Below are 19449 nucleotides of genomic sequence, written 5' to 3' on the forward strand. Positions count from 1 at the left end.
AAACTCATCCCTATTAAATATTAACCCTCTCTCTCTCTCTCCTTCCATCTTGATTAAGGGGGTGTTGCAAGAAAATATTTGTAATCAATCGCAAATATTCTATTGCAATTTTACAATTGATTGATCCCTTTTAACTACAGCAATCAGATTACACTCCTTGTTTCATGGAGCAGATTAGCAATCAATTGCAAATTTGCAATTAATTGGACGGCATATGCTTGAGTTTGGGAATGAATACAGACAATCGATCGTAAGTTTCTTGCAACGCCCCTTAAGTTTGATTCTTGTGTTCTGTCTACCCCTCAATTTTCTATCTTTTTCCTTCATTTTTCTCACCCTCATCTAATAACTAATTTCTTCTTCTTCATATCCATTCACATTATTAGAAGCATAAAAACATAAATTTCATGTCAAACAATTTTCTATTTCGTAGGGATAGGGAACATCATTTTGTCCCTTTCTTATGCCCTTTTTACACAGGATTTTCTTAACCCCGGACTATCGCTAACCCCGTACTATCCTTAACCCCGTACTATTTTTTTTCCTTTTCACACATGCCAAATTGTTATTGCTAACCCCGGATAAGGAATGCTTGCTTTTTACACACGAAACTCGCTAACCCCGGACTAGTGGTTTTTGTCGATCATTCGTAGTACAAGTGCTTCACTCGCAATTTCCTTAACCCCGTACTATTTAAGCTTAGCCCACTTTCGTTTTACACATGCGATCTTAACCCCGTACTATTGCTCTTAGCACCGCAATTGGTGGGATAACCCTGCTTTTTTGCAGGGCCAAATAATCCCGTACTATAGGTGGGGTTAGCCCACTTTGCAAAAACGCTGTGTAAAACGAAAGTGGGCTAAGCTTAACCCCGTACTATAGGTGGGGCTAAATTGCCATTTAGCCCCACCAATAGTACGGGGTTAAGGAAATTTTAGCCTGTCTAAAAAGGGTATATGTAACATATTGGACATATTTGTACCTTCCAATCCGTCTTGTCGTCTGAAAAGCTGTGTAAAGGAACTCCAAGGTGTGAACTCTTTTTTTTTTTGGTAGGAGCAACCACCCCCACCCCTGGGTCCTTGACAACGATACCCTTTGAAAAGGAGGAAACTCGAAGCACGTCCCTGCTCCAAGTTTAAAAATCCAAGGGAGAGGTATTTGGGATGATCAGGGGGCTAGGGGAGTGGAGTGGATGGGACTATTCTGCCATGACGCCAGCCCATTCCTGTCCTCAACCCAGATCCTGCTTTTGTTTTAAGCCAGAGTGGATTATATGTGACATTAATTGGGGGCTCTAAGTGTTGGGAATGGCTGTATGGTGTCTGAGAAGGGGAAATTCACGGAAGCAGGGTCTTTAGCAGGTGAATTGAGGTCAGGAGGTTTGTAGGTTGCTGATGACTTATTATTTTTAACCCCTGCACCCTTAAATATCAATATTCAGTAGGCGGTTTCAAACCGCCTCGATCACAAGAATCCCCGTTAAATTACGAGAACTTTTTAAGGCTAAAAAATACCCGTTAATTATTCCTGCATTCACACCACCCCGAAACACATCCTTCGGGATAAGTTCCCGAAGTTACGAGCATGCGCAGTATGGTCTGATAAGCAGGCAAGGCGCGAGATTCAAAATCACTAGCCCAGCAGCCACCCACGCCGCCGCGCCCAACGACACGCTGGGCTAAAAGTTCCCGTAATTTGCTTTCACATCGCCAAAATACCTGCGACCTTGGAAAAATCCCCACGAAAGTTCTCGTAATTTCGCCAAGTACCTACTATTTAGCGGGTATTTTCTTTCGGGGATATTACGCGTAGTTTGCTTTCACATTACCAAAATACCTGGTATTTTCTGATCGGGGTAAATTTCCCGATCAGAGAATACCTGGAACTGGCGAACTTCGAGGCGGTCTGAAACCACCTACTGAGGTTCAGGATAGTGAAGTCATGGCAATAAAAATTGCATTTATGAATAAAAAAAATTGCATTATCTAACAATCTTAATCATGAATGAGATTGAATGCGGATTTTTTCAGTGAAAAAAGGGAAAAGCCAAATCATACCCACCAATTTACTACATGAAGAAGCAAAATATTAGGCACGTTATGAATGTGGAATTATCAGATTTGCACATGACCTTATTTGTGTATCTGTGTTCATAATTTTCAGACTACCATCCTCAAACCATATTTTGGATGTAAAAAATCAAATGTCACTTGATTTTACAAGTGCAGGATAGTTTTGGGGATACTTCATAGCAAGAGTTGTACAGTTTGTAAAATATCACATTTACTTCTTATGAATGATGGAAACAGCTGTAGGAAGGGGTGTATCTGCCACTTCAGGCGTCGACATGTGGGGAGAATTGTATGTAACACTTCATCTTTGATTTTCATTGACAACTGTTATAAGCTACGGAAATCCTTGGATCTGATTGGCTGAATGCAAATTGGTCAGAGAAAAATCACTGGAAAACTTGTTCATGAAACCCTCCCAAGAATTAAGATGATACATAATGACAGTTTTTAGAAGTGAAACTATGCAATATATACCATATGGATATAGTATGTCTACAATTTCAAACTGCCTTGAATTTCAAATTGCATTCAAGGTCATGTTCATGATAGTCTACAGAAACAGACTCTATGATTTAATGAGTTATGTAATTCAAGGTGATTCTATCTTTAATGTGTACAAGTCAGTCTATTTCATTATGAGGGAGTATGCACCCAAAGCAAAACCTGGTTTAGTAATTGGCTATGTGTCACAGGTAAAGTGAATAATGGGTCTTTGAATGATCTAATAAAAATCAGTCTTTGGAACTAAAAACTGTGAAAGGGGTAACAAATAGAGAATAACTGTGCTTTGGGAATATGTCGTTCATGTTTTTTTAAAAATAACCCCACAAAAATGCTCTGCATTTGAATGGTGATTCAAGCGTAAAGATGGGTTCTTCTGTAAGTACTGCACATGTCACTCACACATTATTGCCCTCACTAACAATGTCATTCAGGAATTTATTCTACTGAGACTTCATATAGCCTCATGCAAACTTCCTCTATCACTTAAAAACAGAAAAGATGAGAAAATTGTATCAAAACCCCTCCATAAAGACAGACATCCCTTATATGCACTCTAAAAATCAAGGATTTAAAATAAATAATCATTTGTTTGTTCTGTTTTTTTTTCTTTTCCTTCTTTGTGTAGTCATTAGTTTTGACTTTTCACTATTGTTTTTGTATTTATGTATGCATTTCATATATCCAAAGGTCTGACAACAGCTCAAGCATCTGCTTATTTTGTCATACCACTGCATGTCTGCAACCTTGTTATAATCAGTTATGTTAATGTTATGTTATTCATCATAATTATACATTATTATGTAAAATTCAATGTAATCAATTTGGTGATGGTTACACTATGTACATAATCATGACATGCAGAAACAAATAAATAAATGAATAAATCCAGATCGGCTGTGTAAAGTGACCAGCCGAATGTTGGATTTGTTTTTTATCTGTAGGATTAAACTTTCAAATCTCAAAAGATTTGAATTCAAATCTTTTAGATCTATATTTAAATCTACAAGGTTAAAAATTAGATCTAATATTCTGCTGGTCAATATTCATAGCCGATCTGGATTTATTTTTAAATCCTTGATTTTTAGAGTGTAATGACCCTCAGATCAGACATTATGAAATACCTTTTTCTTTACCCCCTCCAGCAAGGCAATTTTTAATAAACCCCCCCAAAAAAAAAATTGCATTGAAATATTTAATAATAAAAAAGAATGATTTGACTGCTCAATAGAAGGATTTATCCTTGAAAAACAAAGCCAATAGATAAAGTTTACACAGGCAAAACTTTCAATTAGTTAGCTAGACATACAGGTTGCAGTGCAATTTTTGTGCCATAAAGAAAAAGCCATTTTAGCCCAACTAATAAATTCTTCCGAAAAGGTGAATTTCACACCCTCGGTTTTAATATTTCCCCAGGTTCTTGTGAGATTTTGTCCCAATAGTATGGTTTTTGACGTCAGAAGAAGAGCAAAAGTCAACAGGAAATCTATACAGGAACTTGATATCTAACTAAGATCACACACTTGTTTGATAACATGCCAAGATATTCCATCTATGTAGTGTAACAATTCTATTCTGTAGCCCCTTGTTATTTCATGTTGTTTTTTAGGGGATTGAACTGTAATGTTGCTTCTCTTTTGAGATGGATAATAGACCTCACATATGAAATAATGATAGTATTGATACTAATGATCCAGGCCAGTAATAGCTGTTCGTAACTTGCAAATGACTGAACTCTTGACTTGATGAACCTTTTTTGTGCTACATGATATATCCCTATGTATCTGACTTGGCACCTAAGAACATGTTCCACTCATGACTGGTGACCATTTCCTGTGCTAAATGATGCCTACATAGCTGACTCTGCACCTAAGACCATGTTCCAGTCATGCGTAAATTTGTGGGTAACTTTATACAGCTTTATGAAACCCCCACCAGATTATCTAATACCACTTTCACACCAAGGTATGGTCACAGAGACCGTACCCAGCGACCGATCGGACGTGCTTTCACACCGCCATCAAATTTGATCAGGGCCAGAGCGATTGGTCGCTGTATAGCTGACCTAGCCGGAAGCGGAAGTAGAGATAGGGCATGGGCATGTATGGGGGGGGGGTCATTGCATTTGATCGGTCACTGAATACGATGTGCTTTCACATCAAACTTGCATTTGTCGCAATCGGTCGCTGATTTACCTCTTAGGTTGGACTCAGCAACCGATCTTTTTTGCCAAAACGATTGGTTGCTGAGTACGATGAAATGCTTTCACAGTATGGTTTCATCTGTCACTAGGTAAATTACATGATGCACGAGGTGTGGGAGTTGGGGCCGTACAACCAATGATGGAGGTAACTAAACCTAAAGGTAAAACCGACGCCCATGACGATATAACAATTAAAATATCATCGCTGTACTTGTTAAGGGGTTTAATTTAGGGAATACTTGCCAAGGGTATCGTTTTGTTTCCAATACTTGTTAAGGGTAGGGTTTCATACGCCAATACTTGTTAAGGGGTGCATTTTCAGAATATGGAAATTACTTGTTTAGGGTGCTTTTCGGGACCCCATGATCGCGCATGGTATCCACTTGTCATTGGAAGTGGCTCCTCCGGGACTGAGACCAAACTAATTCATGAAATCATTACAAAGAAGACGCAGAGGAAATCAATCACATCGTTTAGGATTAGTTAATATGAATTTGAAAGGGTTATTAACTATAACGTGTTTGGAAACTTGAATTGAGTTGTATATAACTGGGTAGCATCTGATAAGTAGGCCTATTTCAAATGCCATGCTTGTCTCTGTATTATAATGGCCTCTTAACTCTAAACCTGTGGTAATCTAGATGTTTTCCTGGAGAGGGGGGCGAGTAGGTGAGAGAAAGAGGATGTACCTCACAGATGCATACTTGATAAGGTGCTTGCTATGTCAGAACTAGAACCTTACCAAAAACCCCATCGGGACTTGCGTGTACAGTGTATACAATCAAACATGCATGCCTTTACATATTAATCACTAAATTTTTTTTCCTCATAAACTGCAAGCCTGAACAAGCTTTTTTTGGGGGGGTTGTCACTTTTTAAAATATTTGGTTCTTTTTCACAGACACAGAAGGACAGGGATATGGAAGAAACAAAGTGGAGAAAATGAATATGATTCTTGTACAAGAAGGGGTGACATTTTTTACTGTCGACAAAGCTTGCTTTAAATTTCAAATTTGTCAAGTTGGATTACTTCATTCGACAATTTATCCCTGTCCACTTGACTGTAAAAGAGTTTTTTTTTTTAATTTTGTTTTTTGTTTTCATAAATAATCAATTACACGAAATCACAATATTTACATAATTAGAAATGATCGTTTTATTTTTTTTTTTTTTTTACGACTGTAAAAGAGTTGTTGCAGATCAGGAAACTATGAGCACACAGATACTTGTATGATGAAAATTTGAAATAAAGATAGGGCAGCTTCTTCACACCTAATAACATTGACAGTTATTCTTGTACATGCCAAGCAATTTTGCTAATTACTTTTACGAATCAGTTGTGTACAGACGCTTTCTTTTTAACTCTACAGGCTAATCATGATAATGGATATGAAACCATAGCAGCTAGGTACACTGCAAAAGCTCCGGTGTTGATTTAACACCAGCCCGGAATCTATATATGTCCACACCAGAGAAGTATTGAAACAACACCAGTTTGGAATCAACCGATGCTGTTTTGATACTAACTGGTGTTGTATGCACACCTAGCTGGTGTTAGACCAAAATGAAACTGGTGTTGTTTAACACTTCTCTGGTGTGGACATATAGATTCCAGGCTGGTGTTAAATCAACACCAGAGTTTTTGCAGTGTAAGATCTTCACAGAGAATAATGTGTAGGATTCAAACTTGCCAATGCACCATTAATCAACAACAACAAATTCCTCCTCGATCTCTTATCTCCTCGATACCCCTTCCTTCAGGAGTAATGGAAGAATGTCATGTTGGGAGAAACTGTGTTTGGAATTTGTATACCCCATGAAACCTTCCTCTCTTGAAACATACACAACTCTTCTTTCATGATGGTATTCAAAACATCCTGGGCATTCGAGTTCATTTCTAGCCTATCCTAGCGAAAATCAGCAAGGGTCTATAAATGATGTGTAGTCTGTTGCGCTGTTCTCTCCAGAAGATATCTTAAAGATAGATATTGTCTTGTACTGGTCCTTATACACTTCACGTAAATTCTCAATTTTATCAAGTCTATCCATACAGATCTGGGGGCCGTTTCATAAAGCTGTTCATAAGTTAAGAGCAACGTCTTAAGAACGACTGGTGATCCTTTCTTACGTGCTAAACCATCGCAAATTAATATACCTTTTTACAACAAGAAGGATCACCAGTTGTTCTTAAAGTCACTCTTAACTTACGATCAGCTTCATGAGACACCCACCGCGTCTCCTTAAACACAAAGATTAGCGATTAATCAGTAAATGAAAAGGCCTATCAAGACCCCTGTTGCATGCGCATTTTGTCAGTAGACTGAATAGGAACCAATCAGAATTGTTCTTTCAAATACGCAATTAATCGCTAATCTTTGTGTTACGGGGCCCAGGTGTTCTTTTGATGGGAGGTGAGTTTTCATGGACAAATACACTGTAAAAACTGCGGTGTTAAAACTGACACCAATTGGTGTTAATAGAGGACCGCACCCTGAGGTGTTAAATTTACACTGTAGAGATTAAACAACACCAAAGAGTGTAAATGTAACAACAAAAGGTGTTGTAATAACAACTATAGGTGTAAAAATAACACCACCAATTTAACACCGGTGTAAAATAACTGGTGTGGTCCTCCATGTACACCGGTAAACACCACAGTTTTTGCTGTGTAGAGTTTGCACTATTATAACTTATTTCATGATTGGTGATTAAGTGTTGAAAGACTTTCGTCACACAAGCAGAATTTCCAAGTACTCAATACTATATACACTGTACATAAATTATGATCATTAACTTCGCTTTATATAACTGTTTATCATGCAGGCTATAACACTCAAAACAAGGAGCTTGAAGCTCCTTGCTCAAACGATAACACTGTACATATTGCCATGGAGTGACTTCATTAGCTAATTGACATTTAACTGATGAATATTATATAGGATTATTTTGTCTAAAAGTATTCATATAGCCTATATAATTTTGAATAGCTGTGTTTTAAAAGGTAATGCATCTCTGGTATGGAAAAAATACAAGTTTTTGTTGACCTTATATATTTTGTTAAATTCATATCTACGTTATATTAAAAAGTATGTTATATTAAAAAGTAGCATTCAGTTTTAAGAAAAGATTTTTTTATAATCATTTTGTTCAAATCTTGATTTTGCACTTTATATTTTTTTTGGGGGAGTGGGTTATTTGAAGTAAAGGAAATATTTTCTTTTCTTGTAATAATTGATGAAAATTATTTGACCTTTAACATCAATCTTTTGATTTGAAATGAGTGAATAAAAGAATTCCTGTATTCTATTGAGGAGTGGATACCATGGGGTCCGGAAAACCACCCTAAAACACAGAAATATATGTCAATATTTTCATTGCATATCTCAATCAATTAGAATTATTTGTGTATCTGCCACAGTGGATCTGCATTTGATTAACTCAAGAATGGTTTTTATGTATTCATTTATATTCATTCGTATATATATATATATATGTATATATGTATTTATTTATTTATTTACTTATTTATTTGTGAGTTTATTTTTTTTAATTTATTTATCTATTTATTTACTAATTAATTAATCATTTTTAAAATTTATTTATGGATTGATTGCCTTATTTGTTTTTAAGTACTATTCATTCTTTCATTTCATTTCTTTCTTTTTTTTAATTTTATTTATTTATTTATAAAGGGTGGCACATGCATGTCATTAAATGAATGGTGTTCCATTAGGCCCAGTATTATAATAATAAAACTAAGAACAACAATAATAGATAAGATAGTTGCACAAACCTATTAACATGTATGAAAAATATAATTTGCATCACTGTGAATTAATTGTTCATGTCCATTCAGTGATGATGATATAATAAAGGTAAATGAATAAAGAAAAAGTTATAAAGATTGAACAAGGCTTTTAAGCCCCGCAAATCTGAGATAAAAATCTGTAATTTGAAGAGTTTATATAAAGAATCCAGTCATATTATTGATGACCTACATGTCTGCTTTGACAAAGAGATCTTCCTGTTTAAACTGTTTAATATTGCTTTATGATAAGGGTCTTTTAATATGATTTGCTATTTATTGTACCATCTAGGGAAGTGATTCACAATTTGAAACAAACTGCTGTCTAGAAATGTTAGTAAGGTCAGATAAATGATTTCTATTTGTGGCGTTTTGTAGGCGAATGGGCAATTGCGGACAATATGAATGAGTAGGTCTATAATATAAAGAGAGAAGTTTGTTCTAAACTTGGCTCAATAATGAGGGCCAAAGTGAAGGGGTTGAGGGAAGGGCGTATCTTGGGGAGAAAGCAGATGGGGCCTTAAATAAAAGATAAAAAAAAAAAAATATTAGTGAGAAAACTATTCAAATATATTTATTTTCCATGTGAGGAAATTCTTTTATTAGGTGAAATAGATTTTGCATGGTTCTATAGTATGGTATAAAGTACTAAAATACACATAAAAAAAGAACACACACACTATTAAAGGGAAAATGCCAGGGGAAGTGGGGGGGGGGTACCTAGTATACTCATTATATTTCCTGGTTCAGTTGCTATAAGTGTGTTTCACTTTTGTATGGTGTCAAGAACTTTAAAACAATTGGAAATGGGAGGGGGGGGGGGCGTATAAATTTTAAAAGTTGTAAAATTAGAGAGAAAATTTTCTGGAATTTCTTCATTATGTTTAGGGTAACTTTTGAAACCCTACGCTTGTACGGATTGAGTGAGTGTGTCTGCCAGTCCTTGTTTCGAGATATAATCTCTCAATGTTATCAAGAAGCCGTGGGGAATCCCTAAAAAGATCCAAGCATTTGCAAAACTTATCCTTCTGTGTACTGTAAAGACGAGAGTCTGGTGAGGGAGACTAGAGAGAGAGGGAAACTTAGTGCACATGCTGTGTATTCCTTTACCAATATCATCACAAATCATCACACTTCCAAAACCCCTCACCCACGCGTGCCGAATGTTTATATACCTCGCTTCATTCAGAATCATAAGGACCAAAATATATCCGGTGTGTTTTGACATTCACTGGGCGTCTAGACCAGATGTCATTTTTATTCGCCTTGATTTACAAGCAAGGTACTTCAATGTTGCAAACTTGTTTATTAGATTCACTAAAGTGGAGAGGAGTGTTTCATTATTTTTGAGAATGTGACCATATATGGAGTTGACATGGATGTCATCTTTGCATTCTGTAGAGGAATTTGTTTGTTATTTTTTTATGTGACTATACATGGAATTAACAATAAAAAGCAAGGGAAAGTGATAATGTGGATTCACTATCATCAGAGATTGTTTGTCGAGATAAATGGTTTTGTCTTTGTTTGTGGAAAACAAATATGCCTGGATTCATATTTCACCATGTGGAAATAATTCATTAAGTCAAAATAATTGTTTTATCTTGTTGTGCTGCATTATTCAAGAGGAGATTTAGGTCCTGAACTGAGGTCACTTTTTTGTGGCGTGTACTGTTCCTTGCTTTGAGAAATATTTGAATTATCTTTTTTTAAAGAAAAAAATGATATCTTTGTTTTCGTTTTATTTACACATTTTATAAATTTTATACTCATTATAATCAATATTATTGTTAAATATGTTTAGGCATATTTCAATTTATTCTATTTCATTTTTGTCAATTCATCAGTTTCATTCATTATGTATTTGTTTATTTTTCATCTTTATTTATTTTTCATTCATTATTATTCATTTTTTATCATTATTATTTTTTTATTTTATTTTATTCCCTTCTTTATTTGCAGGGTTGAAGGGATGGGGTAGACATATTACTTGCAGGGGGGGGGGGCTTTAATGCTTGGATAGCAAGGGGCTGTGCATACTGTTATAGTTGTCTACAGTTTATGGTTTATGACAAGGTATGCCGTGGTTGTCATGGTAATATCACGCACCTGTGAATTAATTACAAGGCCGATATCAAGTATGCATATTACAGAAAAGTGATAATTAAGATCAACCTACAGTATTTTACATGCAGCCTTTCTGTAGATGCTTGTTGCATGATAGACTATTGTGGATATAGTTTCATTTCAAAAGAAACTCAATCCAGTTTTAATGTAAAAAGTTATTCTTATTGATATTTGTTGATTCCATTTCATTTCATCTTGTGTTTAAAGGTAAATGCTAGTTTTTGGTAACGATATCAAAATGAGTTCGTACAGAATCCAATGAAATGACCACCAAAGTGTCTGTTTGTATAAATAAAACGTATGTGCCAAAGGATTCTGGAAGAAATTGTGTAATTGCTAAGAAATCAGCAAATAAGCACAGGATTCGGGTAGAGCGTCGGGCCCGACATTCAAAGCTATAATTATACACTGTCCCACGTGCGCTTATCTGTGTTGGGGATCGTCGGTGTGAACATTTTTCAGCGTAGATTTCAAGATTTCACAAAGTTCAGTTTATGTAACTGTACCAGATCTAGATCCTCGATGATATACTGACAATTAAGCCTTGTTTTACAGACTTTCTCATGAAATCAGTGTTTACTGCAACTACTGGAATTTCTCTTTAACAATATACATAATAGAACATGCCTAGTATCATTTTTGTTGGTCTCCTTTGTGACCAATATCTTTAAAATCCCATTTTCCCCACCCTGCATCTACTCAACTTTCTTCCTTTCTTGCCTGTTATTTATGGCATATTTTCATCAAATATGTCATCATCACTTTCATCTTATCATCATCTCCATCTCATTTGGTTGATGGTATAGAGGGGTGGTTTGTATTCTATTGTTTCCTGTTCAAGATTTAATTGGTTGTCATTCATGATTGCAAATACTTAAGCCCCTGTTAGGTGGAATGTCCCATATCATAAACTGTGATCAAAATGTAACCTACACCTCCGTAGTATAACTGCCTTGCATTCTTATCATACCAGATTGGGCCATCATTTCTGATGTTCTGCCAATCAAAAATATATCATCTCCATTCTCCAAATGCTTTTAGCTGATCCTTCAAATGATTTGAAATAACACATTTTTAGGTGCATAGGTAACTCTGCTAATCTGTTCGACTTAGCATAGCGAAATTAAACGCAGTAGAAGTATGTAACATGTGCGTTGCGTGAGAAAGCTAGCTATCACTTGGATGATAATCGGGTTGACACCCGATCATATTTCTTACCTTTGTTGGTTGACACCCGATCATATTTCTTACCTTTTTTTATATAATTTAAAGTTTAAAACAGGTTTTTTTTCCAGTACACAATTATCAGAACCCATGCTAGTGTTATCTCCTTAAACTTGACTTATACGTGTCTCAATCAATCGTTTTTCATTTAAATGTGAATAATTTTAGGTGTCTATGCAATCTTCAAATATAAAAAATATTCAATGTGAACATTGCACAGTCAGTTTTGGACTACAGCATTGTATTCTGTTTTATATCTAATAAACTGATTTTAATTGAATGGAATGCTTTGATTAATCTGGTATAAAAAAATGCTTTGCCTTAGGCGATTATTTGACTTACAGAAGGTTGACTTATAGGCAGTATTACCTGAAATTGCCACTTCTGGACTGATATTATGATTTGCCTCAAAAGTAAGTTGTCAAAGAGCCCCTATGACACAGTTTTGATGAAGTTTTTTTTTGTATTTGCTTGGGACTGGTCTTCAAAGTGTACAATCATAGATGGAAATGAAAGGACTCAGACTGAAAAATGCATTAAATTCTTTTAAATGTATAAATTCTCCTTTCTTATTTACATAATCTCTTAGCTTTTCTTTAAAGCATCATATATGTAAGAATGACTCAAGAACGTTTCTCAGAGACAAGGCTGATTTATTGCTTCCATGCCTACCTCTTTTCAAAATGGAAATCAAAGCTTAACTTGAAAACTATCGAACCACTAACACCCCCACCCCAACATAGACACCTCATCCATCCCATGGATAAAGTGCATCAGAAACATTCATGTTTTAAAATGAGGGAAGCATTCATCAGTATCTTTCAAGAGCTTGTTGTGTTGCCATGGTGACTGGTTAATCCGTTTATACACCCCAACTCTTTTCACAAAATATCAGAGACGTTTTCTAAAGCCGTATCTGTCATGCCATCACGTGATATTTTAACTCTTACTGTGCCAGGTCCAATACCCCTCTAGTGCCAGGGATATTCGAGGAATCCTAAATTGACCGAAACGTAAGCAAAGACTGATTTTAAAACGGTCATAACTCTTTACCCGTACGTTGTATAACGAAACCTTCTGCACATGAAATGATGCATGGTTCATGGACTTTATGATCATGTTATGACCTTTCAAATTTGCGTTTGGAAAAATTGAGAAAATATGAAATATTTTACATCGTTTTTTTCAATAAGTAAAACCTAGAAAATTATGATTTCATGAACATTTCAAAGAGTAAATAACCCAAGGAATTGTAGAGATACCAAGAAATTAAGAAAATGAAATGAAAGTTCAATGTTTACCCTTTCAAATGACGTATCTATTGATGTAACTGAACAAACAAAAATGTGAAAAATAATGCTCTTTTGAATGAAATACTATTTTGCTATTCAATTTATTTCCTCTGAAATACGAGAGGGTTTATACACACACAATTGAAACCATCCTTTTCCAAAAAAGGGCATCGTCGTCGATCAAGTGACCAATCACAGCACAGCTGCGATCCCCACGCAAACACACACAGTAATATATTAGAGCCATGTATCTTCACAGTGCAGCCAACCGTACCCTTACATTCGTGTAGTCTTCAAAATAAGACCCTTGTTTATTTAGAATGCGCGGTATTCCGCAACAAAATTATTGGTGCAGAGTAAATTTTATGTCATTTCTATTCTTGCCAATATTTTCGTAATGCAAAACATGCTTTAGAAAATCGTAACCTGGATACGATTTGTGGTGTTCGATGCACTCAACCATATACTGTTTTGGATAATGTAGGCGATTTCTATCCAGTGTCGGCAACAAACATTTGCGACCCACTCAACTATCGTTCTATAGCATGAATCAGTGTAAAGTTTGGTCATATTTTGTCAGGGTCTATTCGTCGTACATACGGGCTTTCATACTGTAACAAAGTCATTGCCAGTCACAAGGAGACAAAATATAGAAAACTAAAGATTATATATTGAAATATAGATAAAGAGGGATCGGACAAATTCAATACTAATACCCCTTTCATAAACCTATGCGGATGATTCAATAAAAATTGCGTTCATAAACTCCGGAAATAATCCGCATTATTTTTACGAGCGCCCGTCCTGAAAAAGGAGGATAATCGTCATGGAAACCGCACACACCCCCTCCGATGCGGTTGCGTTTGAAAAGGGTGACCTTGTGACCGCTCCATGGCAATTACCCACATTACTTTCGACATGCGTTCATAAAGTCAAAATCTGGTCCCGATGCTGCTATTATGCCGATAATTGCAGCATCAAAATAATGCAGATAACTCTGGTCCTCTTCCGAATCTACGACCAAATTATGCTGCTATTAGCCGCATAATTGGGTTTATGAAAGGGGTAAAACAGGTTTGGGGTGTAAAATCCACAAAATGATGTGGGCGTTCTTGGCAAAGTACACAGAACTAGAAGAAAAAAAAATCGTGAATCAAGAAGAGGAAATGCAGATCAGTTACAAACTAAAAATCAATAAAAACTTTCAAAATGAAAATAATACCCTTTTCATAAACCTATCCTCCAATTAGCCGCCTAAGAGTAAAGCGGATAATTTAATAAAAATTGCTTTCACAAAATCCGAAAATAAGCCGCATTATTTTTACGAGCGCCCGTCCTGAAAAAGGCGGATAATCGTCATGACAACTGGACGCGCCCCCTCCGATGCGGTTGTGTTGGAAAAGGGTAACCTTGTGACCGTACCATGGCAATTATCCGCATTATTTGGAAATGCGTTCATAAACTCAAAATCTTGTCCCGATGCTGCTATTATGCGGATAATAGCGGATAATAGCAGCATCAAAATAATGCGAATAACTCTGGTCCTCTTCCAATTTTACGACCAAATTATGCTGCTATTAGCCGCATAATTGGGTTTATGAAAGGGGTATAAGCCTATTTGTTCTGTATTTCTGGTCTGCCCCCCCCCCCCGCCTAAAAAAAATGTGAGGTCAGTGATTTTTAGCCCTCTTTGTGATGACCCAGGTTGAATACAAATTTAAATGTATTTATTACAAAACATAATTCTAGCATAATATTTATACGTTATCATTATTACGTAACTGATCTCACATCTCTCTCTATCTATCCATCTATCTATCTATCCATCCATCTCTCGTCATCTCTGGACTCTCCCTCTCTCCTTTCTTTTTAATCTTGTGGTTTTTTTTCACTTTTATTTTACTTTCTCTTCCTGTGACATCTGTCCATATAATTCATTCCTTTTATAGTTACACATCTCCCCATACTAAGATTTCTTATGTACTGCACGTAGCTCATTATGTGTTTGCTTTATATCAATATACCTATATGTTTATATATATATACTCCATAATCCTGCAGATTGCCAGTGAAGCGGACTTTGCCCCACTATTTCCGGCAAAGGACCTGGGTAATTTGTATATTTGTTATGAAATAAAGATGATTTGTATAGAGAGGATATAAAGATCTCTGGAAAAAAATATTTTTAAATATGATCATATCTGATCTTTGTAGCCTCATAATGCAATATAAAATGAAAATATAATGACAATCTTAGACAAGAAAATGGCCTCATTGCATATTTTGCCCTTGAATAATTGATTATTTTCAAACTTCATTTCATTCAGCGAGGCTTCATTTCATTCAGCGAGCGAGCATACATAGCAAGCGGTTTGAAAAAAAGGCAACGGTCTTCGTCGACATGCCAGGAAGCCCTATGCCTATGGGATCACTATTTGATATAAAATCGTAGCTGAACAGTGAAAGAACGATAAACATAACATGTAAAATTCACTCTGTGGACATTTCATGATGGGGGTGAAATATTCATTATTATCTGTTTCGGCATTAAAAAGAATAGTGCTCGACCAAAGTAGCCACCTGTCTGATAGCGACTACACGTTATTGTTCATGCCACCAAGTCATGAACAATAGATGCCCAGATTCCCTTTTATGAGAAATGTCTAATCCGCGCTCCCTCCTGACCTATTATCGAGGAAAGTAATTTAGCACAGGATGTTCATAGAAATCGGGCCACGCGCGCGTCTTTTGATTTGACAATTGAATACTTTCAAAGATTCCGATACGAACAATAGCTTTTCTCTCCGTTGAGATCAAGATTAAAATTCCTCTGTTGCTTTCCCCAACACCTTCCATTGACTTATTGCCATTAAAATACATAATTTTTATTCAAATATTTGTTTTGACTTTAAGACATTTAGCATCAACAATATGCTTCAAATTTCCTGTAATCTAAATGATGATGATAGGGATGATGGTAAAGATGTCATGGATAATGTCGAGAATGATAACAAGAAATCAAGTGGGAAACAGCACACCTCCACCACCACGACCACCACAAACACTGGCATCGTTACTTCCACTTCTCAAAAGCACAAAGAAAAATAGTTTAAGTTTTTTGTTCCTTCTTCCTACTTTATTCGAGGAGAATATTGAACGATTCATATCTTTGTGAAAAGTTTGAAGATGATATTTATAAGCATACCAATGTCAATCATTCTTTTTTTTATAATGGTATGGGCTTTAAAAACACAAACAAATATGAACCATTATTTACCTGATCTTAAATTTATGAAGAGAGAGTTTGGCTGCAGGAAAAATGCAATTGATATGATTCTGATGGCAATAACATTAAATGGATGTTCCGGGCAGTAAATATTCATATATTTATACATAGAGTAGAATTCACTGAGCAAAATGCCGAAAATTTAATCAAAATTGGATAGCAAATAATAAAGTGATTGAACTTTAAAATTCATTAATATTTTGTGAAGAGTCGTCATGAGTATTCTTTATGTGGGCTGATGATGTCACATCCCCACTTTCCGTTTTCTTATGTTATTACATAAAATCATAATTTTTTCATTATTTCATACTTGTGTGAATAATATGTTTCCCTAATAATGAAATAAAATGCAGCAATAAATATGTAATGCGTAAAATCAGTTGTCAATTCAATATTTGTACTGTTTGGAGGAAAAAAAGTAATAAACCTAATTTCATATAATAAAATACAAACGAACAAGTGGATACGTGACATCATCAGCCCATCTAATAAATATTCATGATGACTGTTTTCACAAAATATTGCTAAACTTTTAAAATTCAATAACTTTGTTATTTGTTATCCGATTTTGATGAATTTTTCGGTATTTTGCCCAGTGAATCCTGCCCTATTTATAAAACTATAAATACTTTCAGCCCGGACCATCCCTTTAATGATAAGAAAAAGGTGAAGGAGAAAAATATCGAAAATGATAATAATAATCAAAATAACAATAATGATAACAAAAATTATGATAATAATCACATACTAATAATGATAATAATAATAACAATAATAAATGAATGAATAAACAATGAGTGTGGTGATTGCAGTGCGACGAGAGTGGGAAATGACAGCCTTCTTTACTCATAATATATTCATAACGAGAACAATTTTGTGAGAATGCAAAAAACAAAGTATAAAACCTCCCCCCCCCCAAAAAAAAAAATCTCCCCCAAACCGTGCACATTTGCAGGCACAAAAAAGCCTTGACACAAGAATACTACCATACCGGCCTGCAAAAGACCAAATCGATAGCTCATGAATATTCATGTAACAATAGCGAATGGGCGAGTAGTGCTGGGTGAGGAACATCGTACCGCTCTGTCATTGGTCAATTCCGAGCTGAATGCCTTCCCACACTCGCCTTTGCTCTGCCCAAAGAAGTACGTGTATTGCTACACACAACCGTTATATCACACGTTTCTATAGGGGAAATCCTGATTCAGATCGCGGCAATATCCAAAATCAACTCTTCAAAATAATGATGCAAAAATACAATTTTACTCAAAAAATGTCTATGTAAACCACTATTTTTTATTTGATAAAATGAATTGTGAATTCCTTGCCAGTATAACAACATAAAATACACAGAATATGGTGCTGATTTTCTGACTGTAAAATTGGTTAAACAAAAAAAAGTTAGTTGGGCACAAATAGCTGCCACCGGCAAGAGTGGCCTATGGTCACAAATAGCTGCCAATGGCGCTTAAAGAGTTAATAAGGAGAGCAAAGTCTGGATGACTCCTTGTCTCTCTTTTATGTTAGGCCTATACCCTTTTCATTACTGGAATACTCCCCAGGGAGTGGAGATGGTGCATATACTGTAAGAAGGCAAGCCAGGATCGTGGATAAACATATCTATATTTTGCCCTTTCAGATAAGCGCTATTTGGAATATTATTGATATTATTTATGACTGATATTTACATTATTTTTCTTTTTTTATTTGTATTTTTCCCCCTTTTAGAGATTCTTTGAATTTGATACACCTTTTGTGTTCTTCAATACAAAACTTAACAATTTTATACATGACTTTCAGGCCCAAATTTGTGGACTGAAAAAGTCTCAAAATGAATTAATGGCTTTATGTCTATTGGATAGCAACCACCAATAGCATGTCCCAATTACAGCAAGTTGTAAAGAAAAGAGTACACCAACTGGGTTTCCCGTATTTCCCTATTGAAATAAATTCAGTAATGTGTTAATTAGTGATAAGTTACTATAGTCAAACTATCATTATCCTATCAACCCAGGATAGGTCTACTATTCATTAATTGTGTTTGCTTATTGCTTATCTATAACAGGGCTGCTGTATATAAAGACAGTCTTGATTGTCTCACACCTTCATTTTAATCCAATTGTAGCATGCTCATTAATTCATTATCCAATGAACTAATCACATCAAGGAAAGGTACTTGCACACAATCTAATTAGTAATTACACTGAAGCTTGTTTTTGTTTTTATTTTGTGCTATTGGAAGTTGAGTTTCAAGAACCAAAATGATATCATTATATAAATTCCAAGGTAAACATGGTGTAATTGATCTTTAATTTAATTGAGGTTTAAATAGTGGTTTTATTTGATATAATAGTTTAAAACAGAATTTGTACCTACATGTATAGATCCCTGCAATAATTTACATAACAGTTTTAAGCATCCTTTTGATGATATGATCTGGGGGGTGTTTCACAAAGATTTAAGTATGACTTAGGTCGCACTTAAATGTCGACGCGTACATTATTGGCAACACGCAATCTTATTGATCAATACGCAGTAGTGCGTGTCCTGTTGGCATGATCTGACCAATACTGTCATGCCTTTTATTCTGCGCGCAACTAGACATTTAAGAGCGACTCTAAGTCATACTTAAATCTTTGTGAAACACCCCCCTGGAATATTATCAACTTTGTTTTTTTTTCAAATCTGGAATGTGATTTCTTTTTATGATTATCTGTGATAGTCATCAAAAGTTTTGTTATTTACAAGTTGATATCAACAGCATACAATTGAAGGGGCTAGATATGAAGGTAATAAATTCTGAAATGATTTGAAAATTATTTTTTTTTGTATTTTACATGGATAGGTCTTAATTGATACAAATTATCTTTAAACATTGTATCTTTTTACTTTGGTAAAATTTGTTGTTTAGGACGAAAATACATTAAAGTGATTTT

This window comes from Lytechinus variegatus, chromosome 8 (assembly GCF_018143015.1).
Source record: "Lytechinus variegatus isolate NC3 chromosome 8, Lvar_3.0, whole genome shotgun sequence".
Taxonomy (NCBI): Eukaryota; Metazoa; Echinodermata; class Echinoidea; order Temnopleuroida; family Toxopneustidae; genus Lytechinus; species Lytechinus variegatus.